At 43.6% G+C, this 15,447-nt stretch overlaps 1 protein-coding gene across 5 annotated transcripts in view; it reads right to left on the bottom strand.

Moving 5' to 3' along the window:
- LOC135399107 (orexin/Hypocretin receptor type 1-like) overlaps positions 1-15,447 on the bottom strand; it is a 109,730-nt gene that overhangs the window by 51,254 nt on the left and 43,029 nt on the right. For all 5 annotated transcript variants that reach the window (XM_064630815.1, XM_064630814.1, XM_064630811.1 and 2 more), the window contains one exon: positions 9,445-9,525. The gene's annotated coding sequence lies outside the window, so the exon portion shown is untranslated. The remainder of the gene's footprint in view (positions 1-9,444; positions 9,526-15,447) is intronic.

The raw sequence follows: 15,447 nt of genomic DNA on the forward strand, positions 1-15,447 counted from the left end.
AAGGTAAGATAATAAATACTAACGTTACAATGTAATTAAGATAGAGTATAAATACATGAAAATAAAAGTAATTAAGATAGAGTACAAAATACTTCAAAAAGTATTTGAAATACAATTAAGATACTATTCATCCTTGAACACAAAAAGTCACCGGTCACTGGTCAATGCGGCAAGTCGCCGCACCTAAACCCCGCGCACTGCGCTAGCTGCCGCTGTGTGATAGGAGTTATCTAAACACAAGTCCCAAAAAGATGACAAAGAGATACTACATAACTCCAATAAGTATATGTGACCCAGAACAAAGCAAACTTTTAGCATGTCCTTGCTCGGCCAGGTCAGAATCCGGCGTCACCGCGTCAGGGCACACATAATAGAACCCTCACTGGCCAAGGGTTAGTGCACACTGGGCACTATCTCTAAATGGAGACTTCCAAGAACGGCCAATGTCCGGGTCTAGAGTCGCTATCCGGGTCAAGTCCGAGGGACACAGGAAATTTCCACTGAATAAGAAAGATAACGGAAAGACGAGACACAGAAAGTTTGAGAGGGAGATCCAAAATATGTAATTAGAGTATTGAGTAGAAAATACCATAAAATGTATTTTAAATAGAGTATAAATACACAAAACAAAAAGTATTGAGTAGAGTACCAAAATACCGCAAATTGTATTTAAAATATAGTATTTTAAATACAATACTCCAAATACGTACAAGTCCGGCATGGAGACCTGCAAGAATTAGCATTTAGGCGCGGAATTAAATCTGTGTTTTGTGGTCTGCGTATTCTCCCATCCAACAACTATGGGAGTAGCCGGACCCGAACCTATTCAAACCAACGTCTTCATATTTTTCTTTTTCCTTCTAACTATAACTCACTCAAGTAACTCAAGACGTTTTGCTGGTTTGAGCTCGTGTTGTGCTGTTACTTTACGTCCTTGTAGTTGTTATGCCTAAGCTATTTCAAGCTATGCGTCATCGTCATGAATCCACCATTCGTTGCACGTTCTTATCTGCCTCGATATGAAACTGTAATAATAATAATAATAATGTTTAAAAGATTATAAGGTCTTAAAGAGCGACGTCTTCGACCCGGTCTGTCTTTTAGTTCCCAGGTCACGAAGCCTCGAAAGTAAATGAGTATAGGTATTCCGCTTATAGTGGATTATATATATGGAGCAAAAGTTAATATTCCTCGCACGTTCCCGAAAGTTTCATAGAAGCTAAAGTTCGCATAATGAAAGGAGCTGTAAGCCAAAGCTGAAGTATTTCTTGGCAGAGACGACAAACTTAGCAGATTCCTTTTAATATCCCATTTCCATTAGGATGCTAAAACCCACGATTTTATAACGTCAAAGAATCTCATACAACAGCTTAAAAAAACAAAAACTTTGCAGCATACTTTCCCCGAAATGGAGCTGCAAAGACTGAATAGCTGAAAAGGCACCACTCCAGGCACACAGAGCAACTGTGTGCTTCGCGCTTTTCCTTTTATCAAACGACTTTGAATACTATTCAGCGAACGTCGGCTAAGGTTTCCTTAATTACGGACGCGAGTTTTCGCCGTCAGACATCTTCCACTTCTTACTTGAGAACAACCGGAAGGGAAGAACATTTAGGTGAGCAGATGCCGTGCCGTGTCGCAATCACACACGCCTGAACAAAAATATCCAAAAGTGCGCGTCGTCGAGCATATTCATTTACGCGTATATTCACGCTCGTTTCGTGTTCTTCGTCGTCTAGACTATGAAAAAGAAAAATTATAAAAACTGTGAAGAAGACAGGGTGTATCACGAAGCGTCCTTATTGTTGCAGCTTGAGAAAATGAAAGGTGAGTGAGATCAATTCACGTCAGAAGCATGCGTGCGCCGTATATCTGAAGCCTATAAATTATACGTGTCAACAAATGGACAAAGTAATCGATCATCCCTTCGGCGGCGAAGAAAGGTTTTCTTTCTGCGAGGTTTCTTTTCGGTCACCTGCTGATCTCGGCGACAACGCAGGAAGCGATAAAGGACGGTATCTATACATAAAAAAATAAGGATAGTGCACAGGTTCCTAAAAAATAAACGGATCACCAAGTTGTATAGATACTGCGGGCAATAAAGGGGAATACGTGTGCTACAATTAAGTTCAATCTCAATATCTAAACATCACTCTTGTCACACAATTGACTGAAAGGTTCAGCAGAATGTTATTCGCTCCCTGAAGTGGTGATTCGTACTTTCTTTTCTCTCACAAAAATGCTAGCTCTAAATGCGCGTAGTGTAGCTTTACAACATCTAAAAGATATTCCCTATTTAAAGGTGGTGTCCGCGAGGAATCCGAAGCTCTAAAGTTATCCACTCGGAGATGCCTTCCAAGAAGAAAATATCGAAAAAGTTCCGCAAAATTCGTTCGTGTTTCTTTTTTTTTTTTCTTTCGTAAAACATCGAATCCGAAACCAACTGCCAGCTTCCGGTTGAGACGGCCCTTCCCTGATTCTCCTCTTCCGATGACGTAATTGGTATTGCCAGCGAGATTCCCAGTCGCTCAGCTGACAGCGTCGCCAGTTTGGTTGCGATCCGATACCACCGAAAGCATGAACGCAGATGTTCCTAGCGACTGTTTTGCAGCAGAATGCGAGTCTGAAGACCGCATTTTGTGATTAACAGCCTGCTTTCATAACGGACTCCAGTCACGTCGGTCCGCACACTGTTGCCTGAATTCAGCCAGCAGCGCGCAGCGGCTGCAAAATTCGATTAAAATCATTTTCTGATGTTTCCTACTGTTTCGAAGCGAAATATTCTGGTTCCATGTATTCCAGGTGCCCATTATTCCGATCGCACCTTCAGTTCAGCTGCATTTTTTGTCCGGACACCACTTTTAACACGTTCTTTCAGTGACAACACATATAACGATTCAATGTCCAGAAAGCTGCATTGGTTATTTATAGCTTCTTCCATCTTCCTGCGCGTTATCCTCGGCGTATTTTGGCATCCACTTCCTATATATATAGATTCGCGAAAATTGTCGCCGAAGTATATTCGAATTGCGCAGATACAAAACTGTTGCAGTAGGATAGGAGGACAACTCTTCTTGGCTGCATGTACTGTTACAAAATCCGCTTGCGCTTTCGGGGGAAACCCGTCGGCAGGATTGCCCGCCCATCTATTCTCCCATAGGAACCGGGTCTCATAGGCAATGCAACGTTAGGCAGTTTGTTTTCATTTGTTGTTTTCGCTTGCGCGGCGAAATACAGTTTAGCAGAAGGCATATACGTGCTAATGAGTAAGACCGCCATATCATTTGCGACTTCCGCGTCCAGGGAAATCTCGCCAAAATTCCTTAGCGTTTTTGTTTTTCTCGCGCAACTTGCCCAGAGGATTAGTGGTAGTGATACGATATCGAACCGCGACAAAAGTTTACGAAACTCCGGACCGCCGTAAAGTCACCTTTTTCCTCCGCATATGTATTCCACTGGCTTTGCACTGGGCTTTCAGTGGCGAGTCATACCCTCACGGTAGGACATCACGTTCCACGTTACCTTCTGCTGAAGAGGACCAAGAAAGCCGAAACAGCTCTCCAGTGCTGGTGTGGCGACGTTTGGGACTTGTAAACACGTGTTGTACGTGCAGTGAAAGAGCTTCGGCTACATTTTCCTCCTGTCTGCGTACTTCATTGGCTTTGCACTAGGCTTTCAGTGGTGAGTCTCTCACCCTGACGGGAGGACATCACGTACTACGTGACCTTCTGACGCCACCCACTCAAACGTTGCCCACCTGCGCACTGCTAAAGAGGCCCAAGAAGGCCGGCTGTAACTTATGTAACGGCTGTTATGTAACTTATTCGGAATGTAGGTGTTAACAGGTAGGAATGTAAGTGTAAATGATGTATAATTATGTTGAATAGTTGAATGACGTACTGTGAACATAAGTGTTCAAGCTTAAGGCTGAACTGTGTGATAATATTGCCACGTATCATCTTTGAAGCGACCACACGGAACAGCGGCAGCAAGAGAGAAACTGATGTTCTGAGGCTGGAACAACATAGAAGGGACAGATATAAACAAATCCTCAAATTGCCTAAGAAATCAACGATGAAAGATGAAAGTCACTGAAAAGGTTAGCCAGCTGTAGGGATCGAACCCACATCTTCAGATGACGCACCCCGAAAGTCGCTGGAGAGGCGTGTTAGCTTAGCTCAATTGGTAGAGCCCTGGACCGGTAATCCAGAAGATGTGGGTTCGATCCCTACAGCTGGCTAACCTTTTCAGTGACTTTCATCAGCGGCAGCGGGCGGGGAGGCGTCGAGCGACGTGCTGAGATCCACGACAGGCCGCGCTGATTAGCGAGCGATGCTTCCAGAAGCATCTATTCCTTCGCTGGCATCAATCTCATGGACGGATCGACGACCTTGGAGAAGCTTCTCTACTTCCTCTTCTTCACCGACGCGCGCTTTCTACAATGTTCGCCGCTGTGTATAAAAGCTTGTGAGCTCCCAGCCGGAGCATTCTTTACCTTAGTTCTATCTAAGAGCTACCACTCTTGTGTTAGCCAGCTAAGCAGCTAGAATAAAGCGTTCGCCGATTATTCGCCGTCTCGCTCGTCTGTTTTAATCCGTGACAATACGTATAATGGAAGGGAAGTTTAGACGACGTATTGGCGCATTTGGTTAAGAGGCAGGGTGATTTCACAGCATTTTCAATAAAGTCGAAACGGCTGTCCAGTGCTAGTGTGACGACTGGAACTTGTAAACAACACAGGACACCACATAACATGACCGAGCGTTAGTATATGGTAATTGATGCTGGCATTTCCATTGCGTAATGACCGAAATTACTCTGCTGACGCTGACTACACAACGTTGCTCGAATCCTGTGAAAGAATGTCGCCGTGGCATTCGAACTACGCAAATAACAGGACAGCTTTGTAAAATTAAATAGGGATAGCACAGCTTAACAATGTCACTGTCACGTATTCGTAACTGCATTCACGTCGGTAAAACGGGAACACTTCCCAGTCGAGAAGCCAATTTAAATTAGCAGCACGTGTTTTGTTCTTTCGATCAAAGTGTTTCCGACGCAAGCATACAGTGTGAAGAATGACTAGAGGAAAATCTAATTATATGCGGTCTGCCGAGAAAAAGAGGCTGATCTCCACTAACAAGAGTGATACTAATTGTCTACACACTGACGGCGCTATTTTTCTTTTACCTGTGGATCTTATACGCATGATGATGTTAACGATGAGAGAGTTCTCCTGTCCAGCATAACAATGAAGTACATCTCGTTCATTTCGGCCACACGAACCGCGCAAGTCCGCCTTATTAAATTATTGATGCGTGAACGATGGGAAAGTGAAAATAAAAGCTTTTTTTTTGTCTTCATCACATCACCTTCAGAATCATACTAGGTGTTTCTATAAATACCACCCTCACCTTGTTAACAGTCTTCTATGCCGTTCCACTAGATTATCGAATCTAAAAACTATAAATAGCCGAAAAGACAGCAATCTATCGTAGACTAGATAAGGATAGGAAGAAATGAAAGCGCGGTCAACCTATAGTACATAGATGTCGCTGTTGCATGATTGCTTCTCAGCAAAATAAAACTAGTGAAGTCATCATGCCATCGTTTCACATTTTCCTGATACACCATTTACAAAAGTAACATACTGACTACAGTCTAAACAGACTACACCGGGTATCAGTCATCAGCCCCTCAAAATCGATCCACGCTTTCGAGAACTACTCCACCGAACGGGTTACCTTTGTGTAACACACAGGAAAAAATACTCCATAATGTAAAAGTGAGTCTGGGCACAATGAGGGACGACACACAACACACGACTCAAACCAGCAAAAGTTCACTATTCAGAAGACAACCATGCACATATAGTCACACAGACGGGGAAAAAGAGGGAAAGGAAAGGTAGCAAGAAGGTCACAAACTCGGCCCCTCTGTCACGGTCCATCTGTCACGGTTTATCTGTGTGCCCAAACCAGACTTGTACGTATTTGGAGTATTGTATTTAAAATACTGTATTTTAAATACAATTTGCGGTATTTTGGTACTCTACCCAATACTTTTTGTTTTGTGTATTTGTACTCTATTTAAAATACATTTTATGGTATTTTCTACTCAATACTCTAATTACATATTTTGGATGTCCCTCTCAAACTTTCTGTGTCTCGTCTTTCCATTATCTTGCTTGTTCAGTGGAAATTTCCTGAGTCCCTCGAACTTGACCCGGACATTGGCCCTTCTTGGAAGTCCCCATTTATAGAGATCTTGCCCCGTGTGTACTAATCCTTGGCCAGTGAAGGTTCTATTATGTGTGCCCTGACGCGGTGACACCGAATTCGGACCTCGCCGAGCAGGGACTTGCTAGAAGTTTGCTTTGTTCTGGGACACATATACTTAGTGAAATTATGTGGTATCTCTTTGTCATCTTTTTGGGACTTGTGTTTAGATGACTCCTATCACACAGCGGCGACTAGCGTATATAGTGCGCTGGGTTTAGGCGATTCATGTCGCATACCGGCGACTTGCCGCATTGACCAGTGACCGGTGACTTTTTGCGTTCAATGATAAATAGTATCTTAATTGTATTTCAAATACTTTTTGAAGTATTTTGTACTCTATCTTAATTACTTTAATTTTCATGTATTTATACTCTATCTTAATTACATTCTAACGTTAGTATTTATTATCTTATCTTAAATACATTTTTTAGTATCTTGTACATGCCCCAAACTCATGCTTTTACATTATGGAGTTCAGCCACCAGCTATAGCCTGCATCTACGCCATTTTGTCAGAGAAAAAATACGTTCGTTTCACGTGTATTGCGGTACGTCTCTACGTAATGTCGCTGGAGTCACACTCAGTTCACAATTGTTTCCATAATGTACTCACAATCACACAGACGCATTTGACCAGCAAACAAGTATTAACCCTTCAAACTCCCAAAGCGTCTACGGTTTATTTAATAAACACCGACGCATTTTTTTAAATTTTTTTTAGCGTTAGGAGAAATTCCCAATTACAACCACAAAGACAAACGACTTCTGCACAGTTGCAGAAAAGACAAAATTTCCTATTTCTACAACTGTACTCCTGTACTTGTCACACTGGTAATTACGGCCCATTCGTCTTGATCAGAGGTCAATTAGCAACGTACCCACTGTAGCATACTATTCCATTCGCCTGCGGCGCTACCAAGAACGGTTTGCATCTTCACGAGTAAGCAGGAACACACTTCTCGGATGCGCGCCGCCAATAATCCTTCTTCGTGCCGTGAAGAACCAAATTATTCCTCTGGACTTATCCAGTGAGTTAAATATTCAACAGATGAGGTCATTCCATCGTGGACGAACGGCAAATTATACGAGGTCTGTGCTCACCCGATGCATTCGCGATGGGCTGTACACGTGCCGTTGCTACGAGAACCAGATAATGCTTGAATATGTTTTCTTCGGGTTAACTGTACCCTATGCCAGACGGAATCCTTTATTATACCGCTATCGATGCGTGAAATTAGGTTGTCCGTATTAAATCTTCCTATTCATGCATGAGCACTATATACGTAGAACTCCTCTCAAGTGATATCTTGTACTGCAAGTACAAGATACTGATAAAATGGTCAAAAAGCAAGCGAGCTGGTCAACAAGATACTACCTGCAGGGATATCCGATCCTGTTTTGTTGTGTGTTGAAGTACTTGTGGCCCACATGCGTGGTTGCTGCGGGCTTGCCAGGTCAGAAAAGACAATCATTTTGGGCTCTTATGTACCTTCTGTTTGTACATAGGGTTCGATCAATCAATCAATTTATATACCCCCAAAATACTCTGGGGAAGGCGTTTTCGGGTAAACCCCCGATTCCCCCATATTAGCTCTCCCCCAATCAATTTACGACCAATTCGGGTTACCAATTCCAATTCAAATCACGTATCAAGTTGTATCATGTGCACTGTTTAGTAGCATGATGATGATGATAATAATGATTCGACTTTTTTGGCGCATCGACAACAAAGGTCTATTTACTAGCAGTTTGTATGAATGTGTGACGTAATGAGTCAAGTCCTCCTGAGCTTTTTTGTCCAAACTCCCATCCACGAGAGTGGTGAATAAAATGCATTATGAATAAAATTTATTATTATTATTATTATTATTATGTGCGATGCAAGACGTTCCATATAGTCCAGAAAACGACCCAAACGGACCACACTCGCCATCAGATAGAGTAAAAGCAGAACAACAGGTCATCCTACGAGCACCTATAGGCTGCTCGGGATATAACAAAATACATTAGGAAGCGCGTTCGACACCAGTTCGACACAAACCTAATAAACCTCCTTACGTTCTTCGACCAGAACTCGAACGATGCGAGACAGCTTCCTTGTAGTCGAATGCGTAGAGGTACAGCCCAAAGACCATCGTTCGAGACTTGTCGCGTCTGTGAAAAGTGTTCTCCGGAAAGATCATTACGGAAACGGAAGTAAAAAAGAAAAGCACGGAGATGATCATTACGGAGACGCGTCAGTACCGTACGCGTACAAGTCCTCTGAAGAGATAGCAGTCTGATCATCCGCGTTCGTCGGGACTGGAAACGTTTCCATCATGCAACGCGGTGAATGGAAGAGGTTTCCGTGATCAGTCATACTCTAATTGGTACCATACTCACAGGCCGCCTAAAAAATGGGCGTCCGCACCTGATTACTGCTACCCTATTGATTGCGTGCGTAATATTGAAAGGGTTGTGCCACTTTGACGTACGTGGTTCGTTACGTCATACACACACTGCACTACACTTGAAAGTATTGAGGAAGAAAATAATTGTTTGCTTGCGTGTCGTACTTGGCGAGATAGAAACCCTTTAACACGGCGTTCGCGTCAAGCTCTGACGTCAAAGTAACGGGAGCTACGGCCTTTCCCATTGGTACACTGTTTGGGGCACCTGCAGTGACGAAAAAAGATGAAAAGTCACTGAAAAGGTTAGCCAGTGACTTTCATCTTTCATCGTTAATTTCTTAGGCAAATTGAGGCTTTGTATGTATTTGTCCCTTCTTGTTGTTCCAGCCTCAGAACATCAGTTCTTTCATGACCTGCAGTGACGTCAGAGCAAGATCAGTTTCATCATTTGTCATCACCATTTGGAGCGATGTGGCGCAAACACATAAATGGAACAAGCGTACGTCGGTGTTTATGCATGACTGCAGACGCATTTGCCGTTTCCTTTAGGCTTCGAGGACCGTTGACGGAAAAGGTAAAAACATATTATAAACCATAGTTACATATTATAACCATATAACCATAGTTACATATTATAATTTGCATAAACTTGCAAGACGGGGCCGCGTTTTGTACAGATCGCTCATGAGGGAATCCATTTAACCGAAAGGCTTGTAAGTATTCTCGCGGAAATAAAAGTGCGACAAAAAAAAAATCAAGAAGAAAGTCGCTCACATTCTAATGCAGGTGGCGCTCACTCAGAAGGATGCACCCAATCGTCCATCCATGGTATAGCAGTCCACGTTGTTCATAGTTCTGAAAATGAACAAGAAAGAAAAAAACTTTTATCATTATTTCAATCAGGTACCACGTGTGACATTTATACACCGTTCTTCTGTTACCTTCTCACACTATAAGTGTGTTCGTCCGTCGCTTTCTTTCTTTCCTTTTCTTATTTATTTATTTACTTTTGTTCGCGGAATTTGTAGTGCAGCATCAACGGGGTGTTCTGGTGGAAGTGCTCGCTGTTGTCGGCCTCACTTTTTGCGCGACGGCCAACGAATGACATAGGTCCATTTTCCCATATCCAATCCAATCCAGAGACTTACGTTCAAATGCCCAGCGTTGTTGCTCAAAGCAGATCATGCGAAACCGAACTCTGTTGAATGTAGTTCCTGACTCACTGAGTGCGTTCATCAGTTCGGTTGGAGCGTGCATATTATTGTACTGACAGAAGAAAAAGAGAAAATCTTCATTCATTAATTCGAAGTTTTTCGAACCACCCCTTTCAGCTCTTTTTTTTTTTCTCAGGTGTAGAAGTGTTACAAAGATTCAGTTAGCGCCAACAAAACTGTTAACTCATCATGATAACTAGCACTGCAAACGAGGACAGACAGGAGAGAGGACAAACACTGTGCTAGACTTCCAACAAACAGAATTTATTGACAAGTGCTAGCTTACCATGTTATTTAGTTATTTAGTGCTAGTTTATCATGATGGATTTATACCAACCGACGGGCACACTTTATCATGATGGTGTTGAAGAGGTGAAAAAAAAAAAAAAAGAAATCAACTTAGAAGGAGAGGGTAGCAAATCCAGTTGACGGCTAATGACATGTTAAGGGGAGAGCATCGGGACCAGATATTTCGAACAGAACCTGCTCTTCTTCTAACAGTCTCTGCTCGAAATATCGCCGGCCTCGTGTCCTGAGTCTCTTTCCTTAACATGAAAAGAAAAAGAGAAATTCGTCACCGCATGTCGGGTTCCGCTACTCCCGTGTTATAAATCACATACTCGCCTCGCGCGTGCACTATGCCACGGCTCGCTTGCTGACTTACTGCCGAAGTAGATTATACCAAAGTGCTCACAGACATATGTCGGCACAGTTCCCTTAGAAGTCGGCCCAGGACGCACATTCCCCCAGGGCGTAAGTCGTGACGTTGCCCTTTCACCATCACCACTCTTATCACTTTTATTGCCCCCTCCCCCCTGTCCCCCACTCCTTTCTGCTGTCCCCTCTCCATATGCCCACATCTGTACACTGTTCATAGCCACGGTTGCTTCGCAGCGCTAACACGGAATTTAAAAAAAATTAAAGAAAACTTTTATTGCTCTTACGTCAACAGAAGGCCTTGTGCAGGAAGCGGATTCCATGTTGACGTGACTCCGATCCTTGACACAAAGCTATTCGGTAAACTTACGAGGCTTAAGTTCAAGCATTTTTTACGAGGCTTTGCGAGGCTTAAGTTGAAGCCTTTTCTTCAGTCCGCCGTAAATTCAACTCACATATGTGTAATAATCGTAAATTCTTCCCATCGAAAGCCTCACGACAGGCGACGCCAATGTTTCGAACGGCGATTGCTCGTCAGGTCTGCAACAACTCCTCTCTCTTTTATCGGTCTGCACCAATTACTTTACAGAAGCAATTCAATAACAATTACAACTACAAGCTCACAGAAGTACTTCAGTGACATCTACAACTAGAAAATCATAATTTTAATTCATAATTACGAGTACAGTAACTCTGGAAAGTAATTTGTTATACTGAGTTACATTCGAGATAATTTCGATGTATACTTTATTCCTCTTCCCTGTGCCACGCAGTGCAAGTAAAGCAATATTTATTGCAAGGGCAAATTAAATGTCTAGCAGAGTAAGATGACTAGTGATCAATGCTTCACAGAAACTTAATGACATGGCTGAACTGAGACTGCAAAAGCATCAGAGAAGTTAGGTGAATGCCATAAACATCGCACTGCAAAACGGCAAAAAAGAGCAGTTTCGCATACAACGCCTGCCAAATACAAGAGATATGCCAAATCGCATGGAATTAATTCCGAATGCAACACCAGGCGCGGTACCAATTACTTGTAAAAGTAATTAACTTACGGTTACGTTTACATAAACCGTAATATCATACAACATAATATAGCGCAAGTAACATATACAGTCAAACTCCTTTATAGCGAACACCTTTTTAACGAAAATACGACTACAGCAAATTTTTTTTGCGGTCCCGCTGGAGCCTATAGGTCCAATAATAGACATCCTTTTTAACGAAAATACCTTTACTGCTATTTTTTTTTGCTGTCCCCTGAGTTTCGTTGTAAAGGAGTTTGACTGCATAGTATAGTCCAGTGGTTTCCAAACTTCGCCGCCCCGCGGCGCATAAAAATATAGACGAACGCATCGTCGCAAGACTGCAAGTCGACGATCGCATGCAAAAGCACTTATGAGAAACCTCCGTGTCTTCTGCCACGGGCTTCCTGGGAACGCAGAAAGCGGGCACGGCGTGGATTTTTTATTTTTTTTAATTTGTGGGCCGCTTTGCGATCCCCCTCGGAACGTGTCGCGACCCACAGTTTGGGAACCACTGGTATAGTCAGTAGTTTTGGAAGGAATTACTGAGAATGTCAGTAATTACAGTGAGTGAGTTATACTTCTAATTAGTTACTTTATGGGATTGACTTATAACCAGTATCGTTCCGTCCTCATCCCCCCGCCAGGTAAACTCCTTTACTATAGTCGTGTTCAACTTAAGAATGAAAATAAATATATTCCGTGAGCTCTCAAAATACTACTGCGCCACAGAGAGGATGGTTGGACGCAGAGAGGTCACGCTCTTTCCCTGCGCCAGATAATGTAATCCATCATACTCACTCTGCTTCCGCATTGGCCGCACGACACTACGCCGCAGGAGAAAGTGCGCTCCCATACTGATGGCGCGTGGTGGCGTTGCATTATTTCTCATCGCGCGCTATTGCGTCCCCTTACCTCCAACGGCGTATGTAGTTGACGGACTACATTTATTTTCCTTCTTAAGCTGAACACGACTATAGCGTTCATTTAGACGAATGCTACGTCTCGCACCCACTACTGCTTGTAAGTGTACGCGATGGATTATTGGAAACAGGATTGTCTGTCCGCGTTTAGGCTTGGGTGCTCTCCTTCGATAAGGCATAATGCGTACACCGATAGTTCAAGCTTGCGCTAAGTGAGGGCTTTGTAAACCGAAACGAAAGGAAAAGCTGAGGAGAAGCGCGGCTTTGCAACAAAGTTGGGAGCAATTAGTACGGTCTTGCGGCCATTGATTATTGGGTGGCGGCGCTCGATAGCGGCCCTCACTTCTATTCTGACCGCGATTATTTCTTTTATTCGCCTGTATTGTGCTCTACTTTGACAGTGGCAAGGGGTCCCCTACTGTGGATATGTGCATTCTGGCTTCACGCTCCGAAAGTTTGTGTGTTTTCAAAGTATTATTATGAAGTAAGTTGCAATTAATGTAACGGAACACGGGGAATATATGGCTGTATCAGAGACACTATATATCGAGCGGTGATGCATCACCATATGTTTCCAGTAAGTGGCTTCTTAACCAACTAAATAAATCGATTATCAACACCATTACAAGCAGTAACTGGATTCTGAAATCCTTAGGATTCTACACACTAGCGAGAGCGTCACGGATATAGGATTTATTTCCATTTATTTCCTTCTCACGCATCATTATACGTTGTGTTATTTTTTTTTTTTTTTTATCCGCAACATATTTTTTTTTTAAAGCTTTAGCGACTAGCATGGATTCCGTTGCAGTTGAGTTATACGGCCGTGTGGACATCCTGTCGAAGAGAGTATGTAACTACTAGTTAGTTAGTAAATTAGTAAAATATATGTAACTACTAGGTGTAACTACCAGATGACTAACATGGCATGACAATGTCGCTTTTATCCGGCGCGGTACGTGCAGGCTCGTGCTTATTACGAAATGAACCAATTATAAATCACGAACTTTAACATCCACCATTTTCCTAAATTTCGTGGCAGCGAATATGTGACATATGCTCGCCTTTTAGGGTCGAAATTTAGGGTGGCCTCGGTGGCTCAGTCGGCAGCGTGCTCGCTAGGACGCCAGCAACTTGGTGGCAGGGTACAAGTTGCTTAGACACGCAGTCTTCCGCGAGGGACGTTAGATACCGGGTGCCGTGTGGTGAGCTTTCAACGCACGTTAAAGAACCCTCAGGTGGGCAAAAGGCCGACCGCTGTGGCGTCGCTCATGACCTTAGTTGTCTCGCGACGTAAACCCCCAATTATTATTAAATATCACTTATATTAAATGAATATATAGGATCACCAGATCAAAAGGTTCTACAGCCATGATAAGCATCGACAAAGATTCTGATGTAAACAGAATGGCCTTAGAGGGGCACTAAACAGCTCGCTGACTATTTCCCAATAGACGAGTTCAGAAAATCCCAGTGCTCTTTGCGCACGCATTGCATCCTGGGCACTTGCTGAGTGGAGGAACGAAGAATGATCCTTCACATTTCGCTTTCGCTGACCTTGACACGTCGTGGACAATGGACAGTAGGTGAGAAATCGGAACAATTCGGAGGCCACCCGTTTCTTTCGTATTAGTAAACTCCCACAGTACAAAGTGACACTAAACACTCTGGGATTTTCTGAACTTGTCCATTACAACACCCAGTGAAAGAACATGGTTCACAATATCCAAACATGTAATTCTTTTCTTTGTAGCGAGCGTAACAACAACAGCAACTTTATTTCAGGATAATGGGTGGGGAGTTTCATCGCCTGGGGCGATACTCTATACCATTGATGGAGGTGAAGCAGGGAATGAAGGAATACGCTGTGCAAGTGCGTCTCTGCGCGTGAGAGGAGGCGGTGAGAGGGAAGAGGGAGGGCGCCGCCTTAGCCAATGGGGCTTCCCGAATGGAGTAACCGGGAGAGGAGACATGCGCAGAACGCTCGGTTACTTGCAGAGCGTATGGGTCCCGTTACAATGAGGATCGAAGTCCTGTGGCGTCCAGAAAGGCGAAGACAGCCTTGAGGACAGAGAGTTGGTGAGCGAGCGTATTTACCAACAAACAATGCCATTCAAAGAGCATAATCCGTGTGCGTCTCTCCTTCCTTCTCGGGGAGCAACTACGTCACGCGTCTCGCACGTGTAGCGAAGCTGCATTCCAGTCGCTGGAGATTTCGGACTCCTATCCAATGACGTGCCCCGTTGAGACAACCTGCGGTACCTGCGGCGCGCGGAGAGAACGGATCGTGGGGACATCGCTGTGACCTCACGGAGCAATACAACGCCGAAGATATAATGCGCACATGAAATGAAACATTGCTGACTTCTGGTATGGTTTGAACTGGCATTTCTTGTGCATTTCAAGTGGAGAGATGTTTAGAATCCACCTCACTTCCCGATATTAGAATAAATCAACGTATAAGCGTCTCGTATTTTGACTGGTTGATGGAGCGTTACGTCAAAATGACGTGTGGCTAATGTCGGCAGGGCATCGCAGAGCGGGGCATGAGCTGGAAAGAGTCCGCAGTGAATATTGTGTCGCTTTAGAGTCATTATCTTTTTGGTGGCACTAATTTCTGGAAAACGTTCACCGCTGAGAACGTAGGACAACGCATTAACAAAAGTGAACCTTGTATGCCTGTATAGTGCTCTTTTAAGGCACACTCCTTTAGCCAGCCGCTGATAGAGTCCCTTTCTGACGCCTGTATTTACTCCTATCCTAAGTGCTGACACACTTCCAGGAATGAAGCTGTACCGTACCAGGCAGCCTCCTAGTGCTATAGCAAGAAGCCAATGAAGAAACGCAACGCGCCTTCCCGCGCTTCTATATTTCCTTCGCTAACCGAGTTCATAATGATATGCGGAACGGTGCCTCCATACATTAATATGATTTCCATCTTTAAAAGAGCACTGC

This window comes from Ornithodoros turicata, chromosome 6 (genome assembly GCF_037126465.1).
Source record: "Ornithodoros turicata isolate Travis chromosome 6, ASM3712646v1, whole genome shotgun sequence".
Lineage (NCBI taxonomy): Eukaryota > Metazoa > Arthropoda > Arachnida > Ixodida > Argasidae > Ornithodoros > Ornithodoros turicata.